Raw genomic sequence first — 26,008 nt, forward strand, 5'->3', positions numbered from 1 at the left:
TAAATCTATAAGAATTATGATTTTGGCCTTAATTTTCAAATTTCTAAACACATAAATTAAAAACTTCTGAAATTTAATTAGACTTGTGTGTAAAGATAAAAACAAGACTATTGTAGATTTTCTGAAGATTATCTCCGACCCTTTAAGCAGGAAATCATTTTCTAAGCCTAAATTAAATAAATCAAAGAAATCCTCTCTAATGCAGGTTGGTTAAAACACGCCCACCAAGGGTAGTTTCCAGGGAGTTAAACTAACGATAGGCTCCTGATATGACAAATGCTTGTCAAGGATGTCCTCCCATGCACAGTCAGTTCTGAGATACTGGAAGTCTTCTGGCCAGCTTTCAGGATGTTTTATTCCACCTGGCAGCTAAACTCAAAGATTGTATTTGAGACAGACACTGAAATCTATTTCTGATACCTGTTCTACTGGCTCATTTCAGGTCAATAACTTAACTTCACTCTATTGTTTTGGAAATGAGAATAACTATAATGACATTTGTGAAATTGTGTTTGTAGACCTCTTGAATAACAATCACCTGGAGTGTTGTTAAAAATGCATATTTCTGAGCTCCACCACATCTCTATCATGTCAGAATGTAAGTTGTAGAGTCCAAAGCAATTGTATTTTTGATAAACTTTGTGGTCAATACATATACAACAAATTTTGAGAGCAACTAAACCAGGATGATTATATGGGATGTAAGAACAAGAGGAACAGAGTCTGATGGAAATTCTAGATCTTTTTTCCTTCCAGGAATGAAGAAGTGACTGCCCTCTTCCTGGACCTTCACGTTTTCGTGAGCAGGAGACAAAGGGGACCTGAGGGAGCCCAGCTCCTGGTGGGACTTCTGTCTTATTTTTCTTTCTTTCTTTTTTTTTTTATTTGAGGAAGATTAGCCCTGAGCTAACATCTGCTGCCAATCCTCCTCTTTTTGCTGAAGAAGACTGGCTCTGAGCTAACATCCGTGCCCATCTTCCTCTACTTTATATGTGGGACGCCTACCACAGCATGGCTTGACAAGTCGTGCCATATCCGCACCCAGGATCCAAACCGGTGAACCCCGGGCCACTGAAGCAGAACATGCAATCTTAACCACTACACCACCAGGCTGGCCCCCCCATCTTATTTTTCTTCATCATAGTTACCAGTATCTGACTAACAATATATATTTTACTTCTTTATTTTTGTCCTTATCACCCTCACCAGAATTTATGTGCCAAGGCTGAGGAAATAGTTTGTCAATAAGTATTTTATAAATGAATAAACAAAAGTCCATAAGTTATATTACTCTTTATATCTCTACGAAGTTACAATGAATTTACGATAAATTCTATAGCCCCTTGACTATGAAGTTGACTTCCGTTCCTCAATAACTAAGAGTGAATTCCAGCTTTACAGAAGCAGAGGAAATATTTTTTTGTAGTCTCTGATGTTGGGATGGCCTCCCTCCCACCTCATACCCTCAGTTTACCAAGCTGATAAATGGTCTGTCAGCCTTCAATCATCTCCTCTTCTGTGAAATGCTTCTGGTGCTTTCAGACATCATTCATAAAATTTTAGCAGTCATTCATAATAAAAATCTCATAACTAAAATAAAACAGAGTAGTGATTTAAATATGGAAATCTAATAATAATATTCATATTGTTAATGTTTTCTCATTAACTCTAAAATCAAGTTTTAGAGTGACGGAGGTCCATTGATTTTTTTTTTCTTTCAATGTTCAGTTTCTTTAATGGCCCCCATTTCTCTGAAGGGCAAGTGCAGGCAGCTTGGCAATGCCAAGAGACATTCACTTGAAGACCTTGCCCTGATGGAAGGCTTTGCTCACATCCTGGAAGGCCTCATCCCTGGAAAAGTATTCTTGAATCAGCATCTGGATCTCCTTGCTGCCAGGATCCAGTTTCTACCACGTATATGACTCAGTCTACCTGCCAATCTGGACTCACAGGAAAGGCAAGCTCCTAGACTCAGAAGATCTGAACTCCTGAAATGGGGCTGCTATTGTTGGTTCCAAAGAGGGTGACACTGGCAAAAGCATTCTTCCTCAGCTTGCCCAGTCACTGGAACACTCCAGTGATGATGAGGCAACTCATGAACGTTTGGGTGAGTTCTTCAGGGAAGCAGTCCTCGAGTATCACAAGGACCAGCCATCCTTATCAAAGTGGTCCCCAAAATACAGCAATGTCACAGATTGTGTCATCTTTGGAGTACTTGATTTAAATTTACCCGACACAAACGTACTCTTGGTCAGATGAACAAAGGGGTCTTTGGCCTTTGGTTCAGCAAACAGAGCCTGCACGTTTACCCACCTCCTCCTCGGGACTAGGGGCAGCCACCTTTTTCTCCTTTTCCTCCTCAGCCTGGGGCTTCTGCTTTCCTCACATGAACCTTTCTCTTTCCATGGGGTGTCCTTTTAAAGCTGGCTATCTGTAAACTTTTTAGCACCAAACTGGGACGTCTTCTCACAGATTTTCACCTCTCCCAAGACAACTCGGAAGTGGAACTGGTAGTGCAGATGAGGAAGCAGCAGTTGGTATTGGGAAAGGCCTGGCAAAAAGAAGCCACCAATGCCTGTTTATACAGCCAAAGTAGAGTGCAGACAACTGTGACGTCAGCCAGTGTCACAGTTCACCACCAGAAAAGTCCTCATTTTCAAGTGAGCATCTAATAACCTCGGAATTCACCTCACCTCCTCCTTTGCGTTCTCTTTGGCCTGCTTATTGTGGTACATGATGCTCAAGGTGGGGAACCATCAGGTACTGGCTGGGGGTACTATGTTACTATCAGCAAAGTTCATCCACTGCACCACAGAGGCTGCTGCCTCTGAAGCACTTCCCTGCAGCTCCTCATTGCTAGTATGGTAGACAATGGCATCGCTCTCAAACACAAGAATCTGTCATCACCCTCAAATGCTGAAAACTTGCCAGTAGGAAATTTATGGAGAAATTCAGGGGTGCAGTTGGTTTGGCCGAACTGGAAGTGGATCGTGCAGACAGCACACGGACCTGAGCTCCACTGTACTGGGCGGCTGTCAGAGCCTGGAAGGCCTTCCAGTTTTCAGGATATGTCTACAAGGTCCCAGCTGTCATGGTGATTTTGCAGAGAAAGACGCCATTGATTCTTTAACAGCTTTAGCATTTATCCTTTCATCTTCTTCATTCCAACCATCAGTGCCATTGCATTCCCTTGTGGTCTCTTCACAGCACCATCATAAATGATTCCTAATTGACCACCACCCATCTAGCCCATCTGCAGTCTGTCTCATGTATTGCCAGAATGCTTTTTCTAAAATGCAAATCTAATTATAGCACACACTTACTTATAATACCACTTTGCTTTCATATCATCTATTGAATAAAATCCATAATCATTTCCTTTGATCCATAAGGTCTCCATTATTTGGCTTTTAACTACTACTGCAAATGATTGCTCACCAATTTCCTATCTTTACCTTCTACTCCACCAGACAAAACTACTTGCGGTCTTTCAAATATATAACAGTTTCGTGTCTCTGTGCCTTGGCATATGTTCTCCTCATTTTGAAAAGCTTTTCCACCTACTTAATGACCTGGAAAATGGCTACTCAACTCTAACACAAGTATATTATCTGTATGAAAAGGTCTCTGATTTCCTAGTTTTGTTGTTTATTACCTCCTTGTGTTCCCATTATATGTTTTATGGGATGTTATCATTGGTACTCTTTACACAGTGGTGAAATTATTCCTTTGTGTGAGACAAGTCAGTCATTTCAAGCTTTTCTACTGTTAACTCCTAAAGAAAAAATTAAACATCCATATTTTTAATCACTTTCCTTCCCTTTCCTTAAGCCACAGAAAAGTAGATTATGGATGAGTACCAAGTTCAAGGTTACCTGTTCAATAGAATGAAGAGAAAACACAGATGAACTAGGCGAACATATTTTGTCTTTCAGGAATTTGAACTGGAAAATGTGGGTGCGATAAGGTAGTTTTTAGCAGGGAATAAAGCTAGGAAGACCCATTCAAGAAAACTCAGGTCATTTGTGACAGGTAAGGAAGAGTCAGGTTCATAAATGTTCATGGCATGTCAAAATTATGAGGAAGAAAGTCATGAGTAAATAGGAGCTATACGGCAAATCAAGTATCTATGCACAGTGAAGAGGAAGACAAAGTGAGCTTGTACCAAAACGGGAAAATGACAGAAATTTGGAAGGTCATGAGTCACAGAAGCAGAGCACACAATCATTAACGGTTCTGTCCAATCTTCTACAGCTGGTGTACCACCTTAGATACTCAAAGAAATTTAGTTTCTACATTTTCTTGTTGGTCTGCAATATTACTATTTCTATCTCTTTATGACGTAGTTATGTATTATTTTTCCCTTGGGTGAACAGTTACTCTTAAAATCAATTCTTCATTACTAGAAGTAACTTGAATGACTCTCCTTTTAACCATGAGAGCCTAACTAGAACATCTTTTCCTACCATAATGTGAATTTCACATAGGCTAGGATGTTCTCATCTTTCTCATTATATCTCTGATCCACAGTAAGCACTTTCCCTTCCACCAGTGCTAGATGCCATTAAATGCTCGAGTCTGTACCCAAAATTCTATCGCTTATCCTACAAATTGCCAATTCAATGCAACCATGAAAATTACAGTGTACAATCTCTTCTAGTAATTACCATGAGGTGTTAGGAAGAGGGCAGCTGGTCAAGCTAAATTCTGTCTGAAAAAGATTAGAAGAGCAAACTTATTGAGTCATGAACAAGCAATTCAAGCTGTGTTACAACCCCAGTGACCACAATGGGGAACACTGAAGACAGTACAAACAGCTGGTTATTGGGCCCAGAAAACAATAGGAGTCTAGAACATCTAGTACGCCTGCTGAAGTGAACACTCTCACAAGGCCCATTTGAAAAATCTTCCAATCTTCTTAAAACTGTCCCCTGAATTCAAGGCTCTCAGCAGGTCCTGAAATTCTGAATTATGATTTGTTCAGATGACCAACATTTCTGATATCCAAAGTCTCCATTAGCCCCCCACACCCTCATTTCCCCAATCTCTTTCCAAGTCTGGAAGCTTCTGATTTCAGACTTTCACAGTGCAACAGTTCTCATGTAATGGCAAAACCCATCAATCCTCCTAAGATATTCTCCCAGTACTTTAAATGATCCTTTACATCAGCTTCCACCCTAGAGCAAAACTACCTTTGGTAACTCAAAGATGATTTACTCCTTTATTGGTGATAAAAGGGACCTTTTCTTTTTTTTTGAGGAAGATTAGCCCTGAGCTAACATCTGCTGCCAATCCTCCTCTTTTTGCTGAGTAAGCCTGGCCCTGAGCTAACATCCGTGCCCATCTTCCTCTACTTTATATGTGGGATGCCTACCACAGCATGGGGTGCCAAGTGGGTGCCATGTCCGCACCCAGGATCCGAAACGGCGAACCCCAGGCCGCCAAAACAGAACGTGCGCACTTGACTGCTGTGCCACCGGGCCGCCCCTAAAAGGTATCTTTAAAATATCTCTTTTTCTAGAGACCTTGATAAATCAAGGAAAAGAAAAACACCAAATATAAGCAAAATTAAATTTTTGTCAGAGTATGCTAAAACTGTAATGAAGGAATGAATCAATGGAAGATATTGCACTAAAGACAAGTGGTCAAGACCATGATCTTATAACCTTTTTTTACACTTAAAAAGAGTATGTAAAAGAGTATTGTTAACAAGGTTAAAAACAAATTATTTTGTGATCACAGCAGAAATGATGTAGGCACACTAATTTTCCCAGGGCTTGGAGCTCGTTATCATTAAACTCAGCACTCAAGTAATCTGGCTTCACTGTTCTTTGTATATTAGGAAGAAGGCTCTTAGTACCTTTGTTAGGTAGCATTTACACACCTAACATATCAAGAAAATCTTCATGCATTGTCTTACATCCACAAAATTATACGATTTTTTCTGGAACAACGAGTTTAGAGATTTTCAAAATGTAAATGTAGAATAGCTATAAGAAATCCATTTTAAATTTAGAGCATTTTATAAAAGAGTAGGAATAGATTGATAACTGCACAGTGTACATTTTTAGAATCCAAAACTTCTTAATTAGATTAAAAACTACTGGTTCCTCCTATTCTAGTGTGAGGCATTCCATGTTCTTCCAAATAAAATAGTTGACATGGTAATGTGAATGGAGGAAATAAAAGAGTCCCTGAGAATGATAGCAGACATTGATAGGAGAGCTATTTTTGTAGTTTATCAAGGTATAATTACTAGGGTATAATTTTCAAAGACTCGTGCAAACCAAAGTATATTCACAGTATCTTTTATTGCACATGTATTATTAACTAGTCTGTGGATTCCTTAATTGTTTTTTCCATACTGGACAATTATTAGATTTACATTTCAACTATACATAGAATTAACAGTGAAAAGTACAAATCTCAGTTATTGCAAAACTATTCTTTTAGCACAGCTACAACTGCATCATTCAAGCAGTCTTAAAAGGCCCTTTGCCTATCGTTGTAGCATCATAGAAAGATTTGTTATTGTTCCTAGTTCCAGGCACACAGTTCCTAAAACCCTTGAAATTTCCTGAGTGATAAGGGTGATAGGTGCTTGTTTTTTGTTTGAATAAGGAAACTTCTGGTGGGCTCTAAGATATCTTCAAAATGGGGGCTAGTTTCCAGAAATACCAAACATTGATTAGAAACTTGAAACTCTCAGCCCCACCCCTCAACCTCCAGGGAGGGGAGAGGGCCTGGGAATTTAGTTACTCACCATTGGTCAATGATTTCATCAACCATGCCTATGTAATGAAAATTTCCACTAAAAAAACCACTAAAGGATGGGGTGCAGAGAGCTTCTGCACCAGTGGATACGTTGAGGAACTGGGAAGGCGGTCTACCTGGAGAGGACATAGAAGCTCCAGACTCCTCTCTCGCAAAACCTTGCCTTATGAATCTCTTCCATTTGGCTGTTCCTGAGTTGTATCCTTTATAACAAACTAGCAATAATTAGTAAAGTGCTTTCCTGAGTTCTTCTGAGTCTTCTAGTGAATTATTAAACCTAAGAGGCAATAATGGGAACCCCTGATTTATTTACAGATGGTTGGTCAGAAATGCCAGTGGTCTAAGACTTGTGAATGGCTTCTGAAGTGGACGTCTAACCTTTTAACTCACGGGATCCGATGTTAACTCCTAGTAGATACCACCAGAATTGAACTGAATTCTTGGACACCAAGCTGGTGTTAGAGAGTTGGAGAAGTGATGGTGGAAAAGATCATGTGTTTGGTGTCAGGAGGAAAAAACACCCCTCTTATTTGGTGTCAGAATTTAGAAAAAATAATCTGTGTGAATATGTTTAATGCAATCTTTGAAGAGAATGTGTTTTCTGCTAGTTCTCTGGACACCCCATGCAATGAATGCAGTTGCTAGGCAAGAAGATCAATGGAATGAGGAAGGCTATAGAACACAAACCTAGATTCAACAACTTTAGTTGTTATGGAAAAATGTCTTGGTATTACCTGATATTCGCAAGAGGGTAAAGTATTTCTATAGTATGTAAAACCAGGAAATTTTACATACAAATCTTTAGAGACCACTGAGAAGAAGCCATAGCCTGAATTTAAAACAAATGAAAATTTAGTAATGACTCTTCTACTGCCTTCTAGTTTCTGCTGCTCCAACTCATTGCATTTCAATTAAAGTTGATAAAACTTGCAGACCAACTTCAGAAGGATCTTGAGATGCAGTACTGAGTGCATTCTCCAACCTTCTATAGAACATATTAGGGTAGACAACGCTGTACATCCAGCACTCAGCAGATATCCTAGGATTTAGAGAATGGTCTTCTTATTCAGAATAACTATAGGATCCTAGATAGTGTGTTTAGTGTATTTTCTTGAGAAAATATTTCTGTTAATATAGGAGAATGAAGGATGAATCATTATTAGTTGTAATTTATACGGGAATTTTGCCTGTTTTGATCACTACTGTACTCTCAAAGTGTAGAAAATTGCCTATAACATATTAGGTGTCAAAAAAAAATCACAAAATACTTGCTGAGTGAATTAATGAATGAGCAGAAGCAAATTTGAAGCTAAAGAGAAAAGATCCAGGACCTAGATAACATTCCCTATTTTACAGATAATGAAACTGTGCCCTAGAAAGGTGGCCTTCTCAAAATCATAAATCTAGTGAATGGTAGAACTAAAACCAGAGCCAAATTTCCAAGCAAAGTATTAACCACATGACACCAGGTGTTGCCACTATACTTCTAAGCAAATTTCTCTGGTAACAACTGTGTGATTGGGCAATGAAATTGCCTTTTCTGTAGGTCAAAATTAACCAAATATCAGCAATTTCGTAAGGTTAAACATATATACATCCATAAAGACAGGTAAATAGACAGACATAGATGATAGGTAGATAGACCTATCTAAATATATATATATATAAACACAGATATATCTATGTACACTCAGATATATCTATTTAAGGTAGATATATCTCAATGAAGCTGTATGTACTTATACAGTCATGTATTGCTTAACAACAGGGATACGTTTTGAGAAATGTGTCAGTAGGAGATTTTGTTATTGTGCGAAAATCATAGAGTGGACTTACACAAACCTGGATGGCATGGCTTACTACAAATTTAGGCTATATGGTACCAATCCTATTAACCACTGTTGCTTATGTGATCCATCATTGACTGAAACATAGTTATGCGGCACATGACTACATACATGTACAAATATACACAAACACACGTATATACATATACATAAAAATACATATAAATATACATATACATAATCATAGAATTTCACTTCCCATTTGAGTTGTGGAAGCTTAGAGAACAAAGGGGAAGCACATTAGTTTCTTTGCAATTCCTGCACCATTTGCTCTAAGTCATTATAAATGTATTACTTGAGTATTAATCAATCTGAGAAAGACCAAGTTGTATGTGCTATGTTGCGTGTTTGCCTGCAAGAAACCTCTCTTCTAGATGATGCCTTTTTCCTTCTTCTTCCAAAAACTTTCTTCCTTCTTAGCAAATTAGTTCCTTCCTTGGAAATTTTCTGCTCCTGTTACAATGTGCACATTTTGAATTTGTTTTTCAAGAAGACACATTTGAAAATATTAATCTATATTGTTCATATAAGATAGTTTCTTTAACCCTCTTCCATTTCTAAGGGAAAAGTTTGAGTTTAGTAGAAGAAAAGATTAAGAAATTATGTTAGTATTTTTAGGCTTTCTATCACCATTAAGATGGCAAATTAGGGTATCTATGTCATGGAGAGTTCTTCAGTTGCTGTGAGAAACAGAGAAAGAGGGCATCAGACAGTCAGAAAAGAACAGTTCATGTTAACATAATTATTTAAATAAATGTATAAACGCTCCCTTATTTTTATGCTACTTGAACCTACTTGGAAACCCCACCTTCTTCCCTTTCTGTCTCTAGACAGTTAGGTAAGGGACAACGGAGCTTATCAAGCTCAAGGAGAATTTTCTGGCAAATAACTGTGACACGTATTTGAAAGGCCACAAACAATATGACTTTTTTGGAGGACATGGACTTTGTTAGAAATGCAGTAGAGATACTGGAAGTGGGAACTTGGAGATTTCCTAAGGAATCTTTAAAATAAATAAGAGCTCACATAAATTCTGTAACAAAAATGAGGCCGAGTGGATGGATAAATAGATGATTTACAGAAGTTTCTGCCAAGACTTTTAATCTGTGATTTCAAGAAACATGGAAAAGTCTAAGCAAATTTATATGCAAGCTTTTCAGAACAGAGAGTATCTAAATGTCATAATATTAAATAATATGACACAAATGGCATAGCTGTAATAAACGTACTTTTTGAGTTATTATCTACACTTGCATATATCAATGCAATAAGCTCAAAAATTCCACAGATTACTAACCTCCAATTTGAATGTATTTACTTGTAAGTGGTAATTCCTTCAGGGCAACAACCTGCATTATTTGTAACTTAATTTTCTATAATCACTACATTAGCTCACAAGAGTGTTACGAAGTATAACTAATTAATGATTATAGTATTTTTTAAATTCAGTGTGTTAAATTAGTACGAAGTAATAATGATAACAATAATGTCAGATGTGTAGTATATCAATGGACCCTTACAAATGATAAATAATTAAGTAAACATATAATTGTCTCTGCCTGAGCTATTATTTGTCCCAAATTGGAACAGTTTATATTTATATTTTACTAATCTAAGGATAGTATTAAATTACTTATTTATTCCAGTTCTGTCTTAGAAATCATACACTAGGAAACATTTCAGAGATTGCACCATGAGGAAACTAAACACCAAAATGTTATTTTTGCATTCAAAGCTGAAAATCTTTCTGATGGAAAAACGTTACACACCTGATTTCACAATCCACTCATGGAGCCATGTATTTGCTTAATTCAAAAAGTGTCTATACTACCGATAATAAAAGGATCAAAATTGACATGTTTTCAGTGTTCTGAGACCCCTTTCAAAATTTCTAAAATAATTACATATCTAGTATATGACAAGATCTGATTTTGAAATCATGTAATCCATTAATCATTAAATTATAATTAAGTACATGGTTCATATTCTCTGGGTAATAAGCAGAACATATATAGTAACTCTTTCATAACTAACAGGACATTAGCATGAGTTGAAGAATTTGCTCCTAATATGTCAGGGCATAGAACGTTTGCTGTATTTGACCACTATATTTCCTTCATCCTAACACTTGTCGTGTTTTTATTTACGTTTGTGTTAGGTCTAGCACTGGGCCCTTGTGCTTCAGGAACAAACTCGCCAGCAGATGAAGCTGGGAAGGTGGATGTTGAGAGTAAGAGCAGTTTGGTAGAAATATCTGTTAAACCAATCAACAGATCCCATTCCCCTAGTCAAAATTATCAGTTCACTGTGAGAGAATTATAGGACTATCCTTTGAATAGCTAGGAAGGAAGTGTTTTTTTCCTACCAATAGAAAAATGAAGTTGTTATTCCTAGTTACCTATAACTATGATGAAATCAGCCTAAAGACAAAGAAAGAGGACAAAAATGGAGAAATCTTAAAGAAGTAGATGAATCCTTGATCAAGCTGGCTCTCAAGCCTTCCTTACTTCTATGCTATTCAGATACATGAACCAGTAAATCTCCCCTGTTGTTTGAGATGGATTTCATATTAGACAAATTGTATAAATTTCCCTAATTTGGCAAGTAAAATTTTATAATTGTCATATTAACTGGACATCTGTTCTATAATGGTATGAACTGTGCAATCTTATGAGTGGTACAATTTCATCTGTTCTACGTTGGTATGAATTTATGATTAAACACCAAAGTCTCTAGTGTATATATATATATATATATATATACATACATACATATGCATATTATATGTGTTTTATATATATATTATATATAACATGTTATATATAACAAGTTTCTTTTGTTTATTTGCCTACTGTTATTAATTATACACAGCTCCTAAGACAGTTTCCTTCACAGCTTATTTGATATATACCTTTCCAGTCCAGAGAATCTTTCCTGCTCCCAAACTCTTTCATCAATTTTCTTCCTTCTCCTTTTCATTATGTTCTTTCTTTTAAGTCAGTCCTACAGCTTCTGCAATATTATTGACTTAGCAAAGTTTCATAGAATAGTTTGAAAATTCACAGCTTTGTAAAATCTTTCTATTTCTCTCTGGGTCTCTGGAGTTCATTCCTACCACTGACACGTACATAACATGGAAAATAGTAGAGTTTTTAGATAGCTAGCTAGCTAGCTAACTAGCTAGATAGGTATAGGTAGATAGATAGATAAAATAGAAATAAATTAGGTAGACAGTTTAGAATATATATTATATGTCAATGCCAATATGTTTATATTATCATTACATCATTATACTGTATCCCAACATAAGGATCCTACACTAATACCTACCAATGTTAAAATTCTATATGGAACTCCCCACTTCTTAAGTGTGGGATGCATAGTGGCTTTTTTCCAAAGAGTAAACTTTGGAATGAAAAAACAGAAAAAAAAAAAAATAAGAATAACTTCACAGTGGAGAAACCTGGCAAACACTGTCTCAGCCAGGTAATCATGATTGTTGATGTTAATCTTGATTACCTGGCTGAGACAGTGTTGCTTTGTATACCCTTGATATGATGTGATGAGAACAGAACTTACCTCTTCAGTCTTCCAACAAAGAACTTACAGGTACCCCAGTCCAATCATAAGAAACACATAAGACAAATCCCAGTGAAGGGACATTATATAAAATATCTGAACAGTATTCCTCAAAACAGTCAAGGGCATCAAAAATGAGGGAATTCTGAGAGATTCTATGGCCAAAAGGAGCCTAAAGAGACAGGATGACATTGCAATATAGTATCCTGAATGGGATCCTGAAATAGGAAAAAGACATTAGGTACAAGCTAAGGAAACCTGAAAAAACTGTATGGGCTTTAGTTAATAATAATGTATCGATACCAGTTCATTAATTGTGATAATATTCTAAGGTAGGATGTAAATAATATGGGAAACTAAGTGTGGAGTGTATGGGAACTCTCTACTCTATATATTCACAATTTTCTTTAAATCAAAAAGCATTCTAAAATAAAAAGGTTATTCGAAAAAAATAAACTATATTTGGGACCCTTGAGCCAACCAAGCTTGCATCTTTTCTACCTTTGACCCACTAAATTAAAGCCTAAACTAAAAGCAGGCTATGTGACCACTCTGGGCCATTTTACGCATATCCATATCATTGAGCTGTAGCATCACTGAGCTCTTACATTTAGGTAGAGTACGATCTCACAAAAAAAGGAAAGAGAAACAGGAAAAAAAACCCAGTCCCCTGGCTTTGGATCTGACTCTCAATCTGGTGGACTGATCAGGAGGAGAACTAAGTGTGAGGGGCCCAGGTGTATGAAATTCTGAGAATAGAAGTCAAGGCCAAGAGAATCTTTGCCCAAGTCCATTTCTATTTACAGTCCCTTCATTTCTTTCCCTACATTTTCCCCTATCCACCTCCAAGCGCCAAAAGATCCTCAGTGTCCTTCATTCTCATCATAACTTTTTTCCGTGTGGAGAAGGGGGAATATACCACCACAACATTTATTGCATGCCACTAAAGCAATAAATCAATTTTGAATAGCATAAATATAAAAAATGGCACCTTTTAAAGAGCTAATAGAGTGTAACCATGAGTTTAGGACACAGCAGTTATATATGGCATAATTTTTAGCAGTGGGTCTTACTTTTAACTTTAAGGAAACTTACAATGAAAACCATATGAGGTACATTTGCTCTTCTTTGTAACTTCATTGGTCTCATATATTGACATTTATATAAGATCATATTATACTACTTTATATTTAGAAGGTACATCTTGTGACAATACAAGTGTGTTTTGTTGTATTACTTAATTCAAACTAATGTCTCCCATGAACTATTTTTTCTTTCATGTTAATCTATACTCATCTTCACTGTCCACTTTCCACTTTCTCATTGTTGTTTTAACATTGTCAAATCTTTAAATATGAGTGTATAGCCATATAATTATCTACTACTAAGTAACAAGTTGCACAAACTTAGAGGCTTAAAACAACATACATTTATTACCTCATAGTTTCTATGGGTCTGAAATCCAGGCATGGCTTAGCTGTAATCCAGGTGTTTGACAAGCTGTATGCTCATCTGGTAGTCTGACTGGGGAAGATTTCATTTCCAGATTGTTCCACATTTCCCTCAGATTGTTGTAGAATTTATTTTCTTATGGCTGTAAGGCTGAGGACCTGGCTTCTTGCTGACTCTTGTTGAAAGATGTCCTCAACTCTGAGAGGCTTCCTACAGTTCCTAGAGACTGCCCACAAATTCCTTCCATGTAAGCTTTCCTAATATAGCTACTTTCCCCACTAAGCCAGCAAAGAGATCCTTTAGAGCAAGTCAGCCAGCAAGATAGATTCTGATATATGTAACATAATCACAGGCATGACGGGCTGTTACCATTTCCATATGCTATTGGTTAGAAGAAAATCACAGTAACCCCGCAAACTCAAGGGGAGGGGATCACACGTAGGTGTAAATATTAGAGGACAGGGAGAGGGGGGCCACCTTAAACTCTATCCATCACAGTGACACAGTTGACAAGACATAGTTCAAAGTTATGACTTCCTAGCATTTTTCAAAATATGCCAGAAGAGACATATTCATTTTTTATATAATTTGTTGATATATTAGCAACTATAGCATGAATAACATAGTATCAAAACTCAGAACACATTTTATATAATAGTGCCATTTATGAAAAAACAGGTGACTTTATCCATTTATTTATTTATTTTCATAGGTCTATGAATTCACAAAGTATCTTTCTTTAGAAAGCCGTCCATAGAACAACGTAATGTTGGTAGTTTTCTATGGGGAAGGCAACTGAGTAAATTTTTATTTTATTTATATATTTGAACCATATTAGTGGTTCCCTATCCAAAAATTTAATTGACATAAAAAATTCATTAAAAATAGACACAAATTCTAAGCAATATCACAAAATATTAAAGCTGAGAACTATCCCTATTCTTTCTGCAATTATTAGTGATGATGCGTTAAATAGAAACTTCTGGCTGAAGAGCTAGATAAAGTAGTATTAAGAAGATAACATCTATTAAACACTTTGACAGTTAAAAATATGTTAATCTTCCATGTTCTTTTGTGTTGATCCACAAGAGGGTTGGAGAAAAGGAAAGTGGGAAACACATATGTACATAGAACCCAAGGGATACTAGCAATTAGGGAAACTTACTGCAGACCCCAGAGACAAATTTAGTGACCTCCACAGCATCAACGCAAATTTTTGACATCCTTTTAGGTGTGTTAATGCCTTTTTTTTTAAGATAGGTGTATCAGCATTTAATGACTTTGGTTCCTGGATACCAAATGGGATTTGAGGCCCATGCTGATCATAAAGGCCAATTTTGTTCACTTCCATTTTTCGCTGTTGAAACTAACAGTGTAGAACTGAAAAGAAAAGAAACAGGAAGAGCAGTGTTTATGAGCTCACAATTTTTGAGGCGAGTGCCTTTTAGGAGTCTTCAGAATGAAGTCACTGAGGAATATTACAACCATATTTTGAAAACCTTTTAAATGAGCTGTTTGCAATGCTCTCATAAATGCTCTTTTCCGAGCTCAACCATTTCTGTTTTGTTTCTGCCCATGAGTTTGAATGTTGCCCTAGAGGCTAAGGGACATCAGTCATAAGCACTAGAGTTAGTCTGTGGCCAGAGTAGATGCAGATGTACAAATCCATCTTTCTCCATTTGAATAGTCTGCCAAATTCTGCATGCAGCTGCTGGCTCTGGATGGTTTTTAACTCTTCCATAAAATATATTCTGGAAATATTAAGTGTACATTATTTTTCTCTCTATCTACTGTCCTTTATTCCCTTTATTCTCTCATTTGCATGTACAATTTAAATATAATGAATCTGATGATTATCTCAAATCCCCATAAGGTGAGTGTCTGCAACAATATCATGGTTCTGATACATTTTTGTCTATTCTTCGATTATACAAATAACATACAACGAAGCAGAGCAAGAGAGCAAACAATATCAGTTTAAATTTAGAACAAAGATATTGGACAAGTTTCTTCTACAGCCAGTGTTCAATCAATAGCTTTAAAATAAAATGGGAATAATGAGGAGAATAAAGACACAGGATAGAGCGGAGATCTAGGGCGGAGAATAAAGCTTTCTCAAAGTTTCAGCTTTGAAAAAAGAAGATCAGAAAAATACGGCATGATATGGCTGACAATTTCCTCACTTTTCCTCACTATTTAGGAGGGTTACTCACTTTCCACTGATGTCTCTTCACCCTTCTGTTCACTCTTAACTATTTCAGAAGATTGAATCTAGCTGTTGTCAATGAGCATATCCAGCAGTCTCAGTCTTTAACAGAAAACTAAAATTGGGCAATTTTCCCACTCATGTCCACCCACAAGTGTTAAGTGAATGCATCAGCAAAGTAATCATGTGTAAACTCCCCCTTGCTGTAAATGCATATCTTCTAAAAATGTGTTGCCAAAGGCAGTTCAGGTCTACTCTTTAAAGGAGAAGCCTATCTTACTCATGAATGCAGTCATCTCTTCTTGCTCAGATCAGAGTGCAGACCATTACCACTGAATAAGCTTGGAGGCACCGCCACACTCAGAAAATGAAAACAGTGATAATTTTTCTACTAAGAAACCAAGTACACAACACAGATTCATTCACATTGTGTGGTTCTGGCATCTGCCATCTGTAACACACAAGCAAATTCCCCTAATTACTGACATCTCTCTATGAAGGCCTGTGTTCTCTGTGTGTGTTTTGCACTTTCCTTTTCATCAGCTCCCTTGTGTACCAAAAGCAACAATTCTGCCAGGTGAGCTTAACAGATGCCGTTTTCTGACCTAGCCAATAAAAGGTCTGTTGCTTTGTTTTTAGCTGGAAATATGTCTTGTTGGATTGTACAAGGTTTGTGATTTTCAGACTGAGCCACCAGCTCGTAGCCCAGGTTCCAGCTCAAAATCGTTATCAAAATTAGAAAATGTATTCACAGTATAGCTATGGCACATCCATCAAAGGCATATAATGCATGCCAAAAATCTCATCCATGAAAACAATGATGAGTGAGAAACATGATGGGGTCAGGTACAGAGAAATCAGAGCAAGCAGCACTCAGTCCTAGTAAGCATGCAGGAGCCAAGATCTATAGACAAGTTCAAAGTCAAGGTCAGCTGGCATGAGGAAGAAAGTGAAGTACATGAACTTGGAAGATACTAAAGCATTTTTATACAATATAGTCATTTCTGGCAAGTTTCTGAGAAAATTCCAGACTCGGCACCTTTGTTTATGTTTCTTTCTTAAAGTCTCTAACATCTGTTTCTGTCATCTAGACTGTTTTACACTATCTATTTCCCCAAATTACCCCAACTCTTTGATGTCTACCTATCTTCTTACAAGCATGTCCTTCTTGTACTTGAGTATGCAGTCATTTCTTTCATTTCTACAATACCATTGTGCTTATAATCTCTATCTTACAAAGCTAAACTTTATTTAGTCATTCCACAAATATTTATGAAGTTTTCATGATGTCCAAGTTGTCCTTGACTTATATTTGCTTTTTTCTTTCTGCTTAGATATAAGAACCTCAAGGATAGGTATTTGGTGATATAAACTTTTTTTATGTCTCCCATATCCTTTAGCATAGTATAGGGTAAGAATAAGAATTTAATAAGAACGTTTTAATTAAGAAAAAGATAAGATGGAATTATAAGCAGATAAAATCGAGTTGAGTATTACAATTTAAACCAAATATGCAACAAGTATATTTGTTTTGTTTATTGGAAAATCTATGTGTAAAATGAACAACAAACTTCTTGGTAAAATTGCAAGTTAGGTCCTCAACTAAGGCCATAGCATTTGGTATGCTGAGGAAAGGGGCAGAACCAGAGCCAGAGTAGAATTGTCAGAATCATCACTGATTGGACATGAGGGATAAATTAAGAGAAGCTTTTATAGGATGAATTCTAGGTTTAGGGATGAATGACAGAATAAATTTTAGTATCATGAATCAAGACTTTTTTTTGGCATGCCTTATCTTCCAGATGAACAGATGAAACTTTCTTTCAGAATCAGTAGCTGAGTCTTATTCCCTGTCAACTTCACTATCCAAGATGGATAAACTTTTCATTCAGCATTTATTTAGCAATTTTTCACAGGATGAATAACAGGAGAAGAAGCCAGACTGGCACAAAGATGCATAAGACCCAGGGGACAATTTAGTCAGACAGACAGTATTTAAACCAGGGAAATTTGATATGCTTTACATATTCACAAAGTGTTCTGGAATCACTTATAATCTGGTCTTGGAATTCAGAGAAAGGTTTCATGAAAGGAGGCATGCTATTTGAACTGAGTGTTGAAGAACAAGTGCCATTGAACTGAGTAGTGGACATTCCACCTAAAGGAATGCCTAGGCAAGCCCATAGAGACCAGAAAGAGCATGTTACCTTAGGGAAATTCCCAGGTTCCAGCCTTGCCTTACTCTTCATCCTTCTGTAAGCAAAGGGACAGTACTCAGCTACGTCTTAAGATGTAGTGTGCTTTGTATAGGAATTAAATCTCAGAAATGCTGTATTCTAAAAAATCAACTCAAGTTGTTGAATCTCCTCCCAAGGTCAAAAAGATAAGCCATGATTTGAGCTTGAGTTTTGGCTTCATTTCTCCATTTTACACTGTGTGTGTAAATCATATTATAATAATGACATAGAGCTTTCATTTTCAAAGTCCTTTGAGACACTCTGCTATCAAACCAGGTCAGAGCAGTTTGACAAAGATTATTTAGAGTTTTAAAAAATATAGTTCTCTATTCGCCACATGAAGTATTTTAATACTTTTTTTCCTATTAGAATAGTTGCATATCATCACAGTGAAATTGTAATAGTGAAACAGCTGATTTACGTGATGGTTTCTCTCAAAACTATGAATTTACAAGGACAATGATGAAACTGATATATACACCAAACAAGATCTCTTACTGATATATTACACGATATTTTTAAGGATTTTGTTTAAAGTAAAAATATTTCTTAAGACTAAATTTTAGCTACTTGCTCGATTTCTATTTAATATCGTTCACATAAAATGAAGGTGAGGAAGTGACTATGTTAAACTTGAACTAGACTACCGTGAACACTTCAAATTGTGAGAAGAGTCTTAAGATAAAAGAGAAGGGTAATAACACTGCCTTTCCCCTGTCCACAGAGTGCAGAACTCCTATTCATAAGGAAATTGTAACCGCCTAATCAATCTTTGGGCTTGAGTGTTGAATTGCAAGACAATCAAAGGTAAATTGAAAGAGAATTGGGAAAATTGAAAATTAAACAATCAGTGATGCCACTTTCTTTCTTCTTGAAAAACTCTCCAAAAGGTAGAATGTATGGAAAAATTTTTTAAGTTTTGTGATTTTCTTTTATTTTACATTTTCTCTGTTAATGACTCTCTACTATCCTTGCAATAGGACTTTAAAATTGAGTTAGTGTGACCAGGTAGATCTCTATGCAGGCAGAAAGAAGAAAGCAGGATGCCAGCACTCTATTTCACATCCCCACTGATTCCTTGCTTGTTAGCCACCTTTGTTTCAATGCCTTACTAACTAAGCAGGTAGGGGAAAGGTTGTACCCCAAGTGTCATTGATCCTGCTTAGTATAATGCGAAAATATCTCTTTAACCTGCTTCTGCATGAATGGGTTATCTGGTAACAATCTCAGCTCAGGCACCACTTGTGCAACTATAATCAATACAGCTGTCAGACACAATTAGGAGAAAGTGTTTCCTAAGCACACTTCCTGTGTTCACACAGTTGGTTGTGTCCACTTGGGTTTATCTGTTTCCATTTTAATGATGCTCGAACAGGGTCTTTTCAAAAATTAATTAGGTGAGAGCCACAAAAACAGTTACTAGAAAATTAAACTATATATTCTATATGTTGATAATTTCGATATGCAGAGCAATCATGATTTTTATTTAACAATCATTCCCAAATCAATGGAGCCCTAAATCTTTTGTGGTTAAAGGAAATATGTAAACCCAGATACTGGTCATTTGTTGCGTGTCATCCTATTCTCTTGTCCTCTTCAGTTATCTGCTGATGAAATAGAAAGACCTTCAGAAGGAAGCTGTCTGCAGGGCTTTGACACCTTCTGCACTCACTGAAATGCAAAATGTGCTTTCTGACAACGACGAGTTTCTCTCCCCGACTGAGGTAACTAATGATGGCAATGCTTTTTGTGATTATCTGTCTTCGATTGGAAAATGCCCATCTCTCCCTCTGTGAGTTTGCATGTTTTCACTGTGTTGTTCTACGCACTGAAGCTACAGTCTGACGGTCTCTTTTATTGCATCATCCTTCCAAGCTTGCTGAGCAACTGGGTTACACTCTGTGGACTGATGTCCTAAATAGTCTCTCTCATCTCTGCTGATCCCAGAGTCTCAATGATCACTGTGCTTTCCACCCTGAGCACATTATCCTGCTGTCATCATTTTGAGTGTGAATTAGAATAATGGCTATAATTGTTTTTAGTGCTTCTTATATGCCAGATACTGTGATAAGTACTTGACACACATTATCTAATGTAATCCTCAAAAATAAAAATGTATGAAGGAGGTACTGATATCACCCTCTTTTAGAGGTGAGAAAAACAAGATCAGAGGAAATTTTTCTATTAAATACTGTTTACAGAGCTAATAAATGACTCAAGCCTGTCTGACGCCAGAGTCTACGCTCTTGTCAATTAATCTCAACAGTATGACAAACAGTTCTCAGGCAAAGTGAGACTAGAAAAAATATATCCCTTTCTCTGACCATGTCCTTATCTCTTTCAAAAACTTGCCATCTATTCCGTATCTAAAGAAATGAGTGTGTCTCTCAGACAAATTAATATTGACAGGGAAGTCAAGATTATATTTTAGCATTTTAAAATATTTTACCTCTTTCCTCCCACCAATGGGCTCATACTGCATTTATAGTTAATTTTTTCAAACAAACAAAAACAAAATCTAATTATGTGCTCCAGAACTGAAATTGTAGAAGGTCTGTAAACCAACACTCCTTCTAGAGGTTGGACCGTTTAAGAGAGACAAAGGAATTACATAGGTAGAAATTAAAGTACCAGCTTTGTTACTCAAAGAGTAGAATTTGGCTCAGGTTAATTAAAATTAGGCTGAGTCACTCATTCAGTCTAGGGCAGTGCTCCCTGTGATGGTAAGCCTCAAAGCAGCTGTTCTCCACTGGAAGTGATCCCCTCAGACCTAGGGGACACTTGGCAATATGTGGAGAGAGTTTTGGTTGTCACAAGTCGGGGAGTGTTACTGGCATCTAGTGAACATAAGCCAGGGATGCTGCTAAACATCCTACAATGCAGGACAATGTCTTGTGTGGACAAGACAGTCCACACAACAAAGAATTATCTGGTCCAAACTGTCAATAGTGTCGTGGTTGACAAACCCTGAGCTAAGCTTATGGAAAGGATCTGCATGGCGTAGAATTCATTTTCTCTGGAAGGAAGCAGACCCCTAAAAGAAGGAAGAGTGCTGATACTAACTACATGTATCTGATTCTTGCTTCAGAATTATTAATCTGGGGCTGGCCTGGAGGCATAGTGGTTAAGTTCACACACTCGGCTTTGGCGGCCTGGGGTTTGCAGTTCAGATCCCAGACACAGACCTAAAACCACCTGTCAAGCCATGCTGTGGCAGTGTCCCACGTAAAATAGAGGAAGACTGGCACAGATGTTAGATCAGCAACAATCTTCCTCAAGCCAAAGGAGGAAGATTGGCCCTGAGCTAACGTCTGTTGCCAATCTTGGCAAGATTGGCAACAGACGATTGGCAACAGACGTTAGCTCAGGGCCAATCTTCCTCACAAAAAAAATTATCAATCAAATAATTCACTCATTTTGCCCTACTAAAGAATAAGGGAAGAAGCTTAGAGAGCCAAGTTTGTGTTACACTAATTATTGTCCTTTGACAAAGAAACACAAGGAGAGGAGAAAGAAGATCCCCACTCTAACACCTATTTACATAATACGATTTGTTCACTTTTTCTAAATCGACTCTCACAGCATAGGATCAAGATAATCTGAAAGTAGTTTGACTTTGTATCATATATTTGTTTAATTCATGCTCAGAAGAATACTGAACCTTTTATTTGTATTTATATCTATCACACAAGGAAGGAGTGGTCAATTACAATGGTATTTTTATCCATGCTATCTTTTCAAGCTTTACTTAAGTACATACATAGATTTTTCTTAGATGGAGGCAAAAAGCAAAACTAATATAGTTTGCAGAAGGCATATTTGCTTTATTGATTAAACAATTTAAATTGGGTTTGACTAGTTCCTACAATATCCCAGAAGCACTTAATTAGCCCTACTCTTAAATTTAAACTGGACAGATGCAGAAAAGGAGGGCAGATAGATAGTCAGAGCCATGTGAATCACCGAAAAAATTGAGGTTCAGGTTGCTGGAGCAAAACTAAAGATGGGTTCCAAAAGGTTTCTCCAAATTTACTTCTATTTTCCAACTCTTCTTGCTACTTTTATATTCTGAAAGAATCAGTTTTCCCTTTTCCTTTCTTCCTTCTTTGGGCCTGAAGAGAGGGTAGGGCCCTAAAGGTTTTAGTCTACTGACAGATGCCAAGCAGGTTTCCATTCTCCATTGCTTTGCTGTCTATATAAAATAACCTAAAGGATTAACCAACACTATTAAACATTAAAGTGAGCACCTGTCTTCCTCGACACCATCAGCTCATCCACACAGAAACATATGCCATTCTTAAAAGAAACAAGGATAATAGCATATTCCTCATTTTAAAGCTATAACAAAGAGAAAAGACCAAATCACAAAGCAGAGGCAGGTTCTATTAATAACATAATATTTAACACACTAAACATCTGCCATGAAACAGACACCATAGAGAGAAAATTTTACACATTATGTCATTTTGTTCTGACATTATATTGCTGAATAAGGTTCTATAATTGTCTCCATTTTACAGATAAATAAGCTTGTCCAATATCAGAGTATACTGAGCGCCATACTCAAGTTTGTTGACTCTATATCCTATCATTTTAACCACTATGTCAAAATGACTTAATTAAAGAAAAATCGTAGTAATAAATTTTTCTTGGATTCATTGGTCCCTAAATGTAAGAAAACCATTAATATATGGCAGTGTTTAAATACTTCAAAACTCCTCCTTCTTTATGCCATAAACTTTAACTACACCTATATATTTTCCTTCAAATGCTTTTCTAACTAAATATAAATTAAATTTCCTGTGTGAAAGGAAAGAGTCATGGATGAATCCCAGATGATCTGCCTGGGCAAAAGAAAAAAAAGAAGGGATCACTGGTTAAGAAATAATGTAAAGAAGGAGAAATAGATTTTTAGAGAAAGATGACTTCATTTTATAAATGTTGACTCTGAATTACATTGAGTATAAATGTTGTTTTTGAAGGTTTGGGAACACTCTTCATTCCTCTGAAAATAGAACCTTTTTTTCAAAAGTGTACCTCATACTAGTGGTTTTAGAGGGGTAGCCCCTTCTTCACCACTAGCCAAAAGGTGGACCCATGAGTGAGGTCTCGCCAACCAGAGTACGACATGTCTCTAGTCACAGTGATTTATTTGAGGATAGTATGTAATACAACAGTCAGTAGAAGTTCTCCCCGTAATTTTTGCTGGTACTGTCTGAGAAGAGTGAATGATACGAGAACTAAGTACCATGTAGACCTCAAGCTGCCAGAATTATCTTTGCCACCATGTTATAGACCGTTCCTGTTATCGACACTTTCACAGAGCAAAGAAGAGGAAGAGAGACTGACTCATCACTTGAACACCTATACTAAGATATGCACTAAAGTAGATTTTCAACTGACAGCCAAAAAATTCCCTTTTTGTGAAGAAAAGTTAATTTAAATTGTATATTTGTAACTTGCAATCAAGAGTGCTAAAATATAAGATGTTGGTGTGGCACGAAAGTGGCAATATTAACATCTCCCACTCTCCTCAACTCAACTGAAGGTGGAATTGTATCCACTCTGCCCATATACTATTTTCAGACTATTGATCTGCTGCCACGTCACACTGAAACATTAGCTCTCCTGCTTCCAATTTAGATATCACAATTTATTTGAAGTCATGCCATGTAACTTTGCATCTTTCCCAAAAGATCAATGCAATTCCTCCATCTTCCTTGATGACTTCAACACCTGGCTTACTTGCTTCCTCTCTTCATGCTTAATCATTTATAGTTCCTTTAATAACAATGTCAATGATTTATTGAACTCCTCAATCCAGTCGCTATTATCACTCAATTCTGTGCTTTCTAATCAACTGACTTTTAACTTTACTTCACTCCACTTTCCTTTTAGATTTTCACATTTATCTTGGTCATCCCATAGTACAGTTCAAACCTCAAAAATCTAAACAGGACTTTCTCATTTATAATGACCTCTGAAAATTATTACACTTCATTTGTTTCTTTCCAGCCTTCTGTGAACTCCCTTTCATCAACCCTCTTCAAGTTATACCTGATTTCATCTTTCAACTTTAAATTTCTGTTCAAATATTTCAATATTATTATTATCACTGTTACCGTATTATGCCTTTGGAATTGTGTCATATCACTCACTTATCCATTCCTTTATTCTTTTTACAGTCTTACTAGAAAATGGCCCAATATCCACCCCGTTAACTTGACACAACTTTCTCTGTCACCTGCAACATCCCATCTCTCATTGAATCTTATTGATTTTACTTTTACTGCCTAATATCCATTTCATTGACTCTGTATGCATTATTTGTACCCTGGTCTGGCTATTTCATCTCGTGTGGATTCCTAGTCTTCCATATTTATTCTTGCCTGATTATATTCAGTTGCTCACACTTTAGTTGCTTTTTAAAAGATGAAATATGTCATCTTCTGCTCAAGACCTATTAATTGCTTCTCACTGCATCTGTAAAAAAACCTGAAATCCTTACTGTGGCCGACAGGGTTCAATGGTCTGACCCTTACCTTCCTACCTCTTTCCTCTAATCTCATACCACCTATGCACTTGCTCTTTAAGATTCAAACATACCGTCATTCTTTTCATTCCTTGATTACTGCATGCTTCTCACCACTGGTTCTTTGTGTACTCCTGTTCTGTTTGGAATTCCCTCCCCTCTGCCCGGCTTCACCTATGTAACTCCAATTCGACATTTATACTTTTCTCCCCCTTAAATATTCAGGGAAACCTTACCTGGTGGCCCAGTTTTTAGACCAGGTTCCCGTCTTAAGTGGACCTCTATGATTGTATTCTTTCCTTTGCTTGCTTATCTCAATCTGTAATATTACAAACACTGTGTTGGTGATTGTTCAATGTTTATCTTCCCCACTCAATAGAAGCTCCTAAATAAATATTTGCTAGACGAGTAAATAGATGAATGAAAAATTATTGAGAAAATATTATGTTTCAGGCACTGTACTCCATACTGGATATGCAAAAGACGACATGGAAACTGTGGGCAAATAAACATATAAATGTGTAAAGATATAGTGTGATAGCTCAGGCCCAGCCCAGTTAAGATCAGATTAATATAAGTGTCCAAAAGAGGATGTTCTAACACAGTCTGAGGACGAATTTAATGAGGAAAAGACCAGGGGTGGAGACATCACCTAGGAAGTGGAGAGATATTGCCATACTAATCCCCAAAACTTATAAATTTCCATCCTTGTGTCTCTGGGATGAATTTCTCTGAGGGAAAAAAGACAAAAAAGCAATTTATTCCTGCTTCACAATCAATTACCATTTAATTCATTTAGCAAATTTTTATTGACTGCCTACTATGTGTCTGTCATATAGTGTACTAACCTGGAAATGTAGAAATGAATGAAACTGTCTTTGTCTTCAAATATTTCCTGTCAAGTTTGGCAGAGGCTTTTATGGTATAATATGATGAAAGTATTCAAATGAAAGTGCCAGATCATAGGGGAATATCATGGAGGGCCATCTAGACAGCATGATGGATCTGGAAAAATTTTCCTCCTTTGATGAAATTTAAGGTGAGTCTAAAGATAAGAGTAAGATTAAACAAGTTGGACAACTGCATTCAAGCAGAATAATAACAAAAAGATGAATTTGGGAAAATATAACTCTTATGGGTTGGCTTTATGGTGTAGGATATTTCGAGGAATATTTAGAGAATATCGAGAGATGAGTCTGTAGCTGTGGGCAGAGGAAAATCAGGAAAAGTCTTATGAGCCATAAAAGAAGTTTGGTTTTTGCCAGGAAAGCAGTAGGAAAGATTTTAACTTGAAAAGTAACAAGAGATTCATTTTTAGAAAAAATAATTTTGGCAAGTCTGTGAAGAATATATTGGAAGACCAAGAGAATCAAGAGAAGGG

At 36.7% G+C, this 26,008-nt stretch overlaps 1 pseudogene; it reads right to left on the reverse strand.

Moving 5' to 3' along the window:
• Positions 1-1,793: 1,793 nt before the first annotated feature.
• LOC103548364 (elongation factor 1-gamma-like) lies at positions 1,794-3,093 on the reverse strand (annotated as a pseudogene).
• Positions 3,094-26,008: the final 22,915 nt, after the last annotated feature.

Source organism: Equus przewalskii, chromosome 16, assembly GCF_037783145.1.
Source record: "Equus przewalskii isolate Varuska chromosome 16, EquPr2, whole genome shotgun sequence".
In the NCBI taxonomy this organism is placed as follows: domain Eukaryota; kingdom Metazoa; phylum Chordata; class Mammalia; order Perissodactyla; family Equidae; genus Equus; species Equus przewalskii.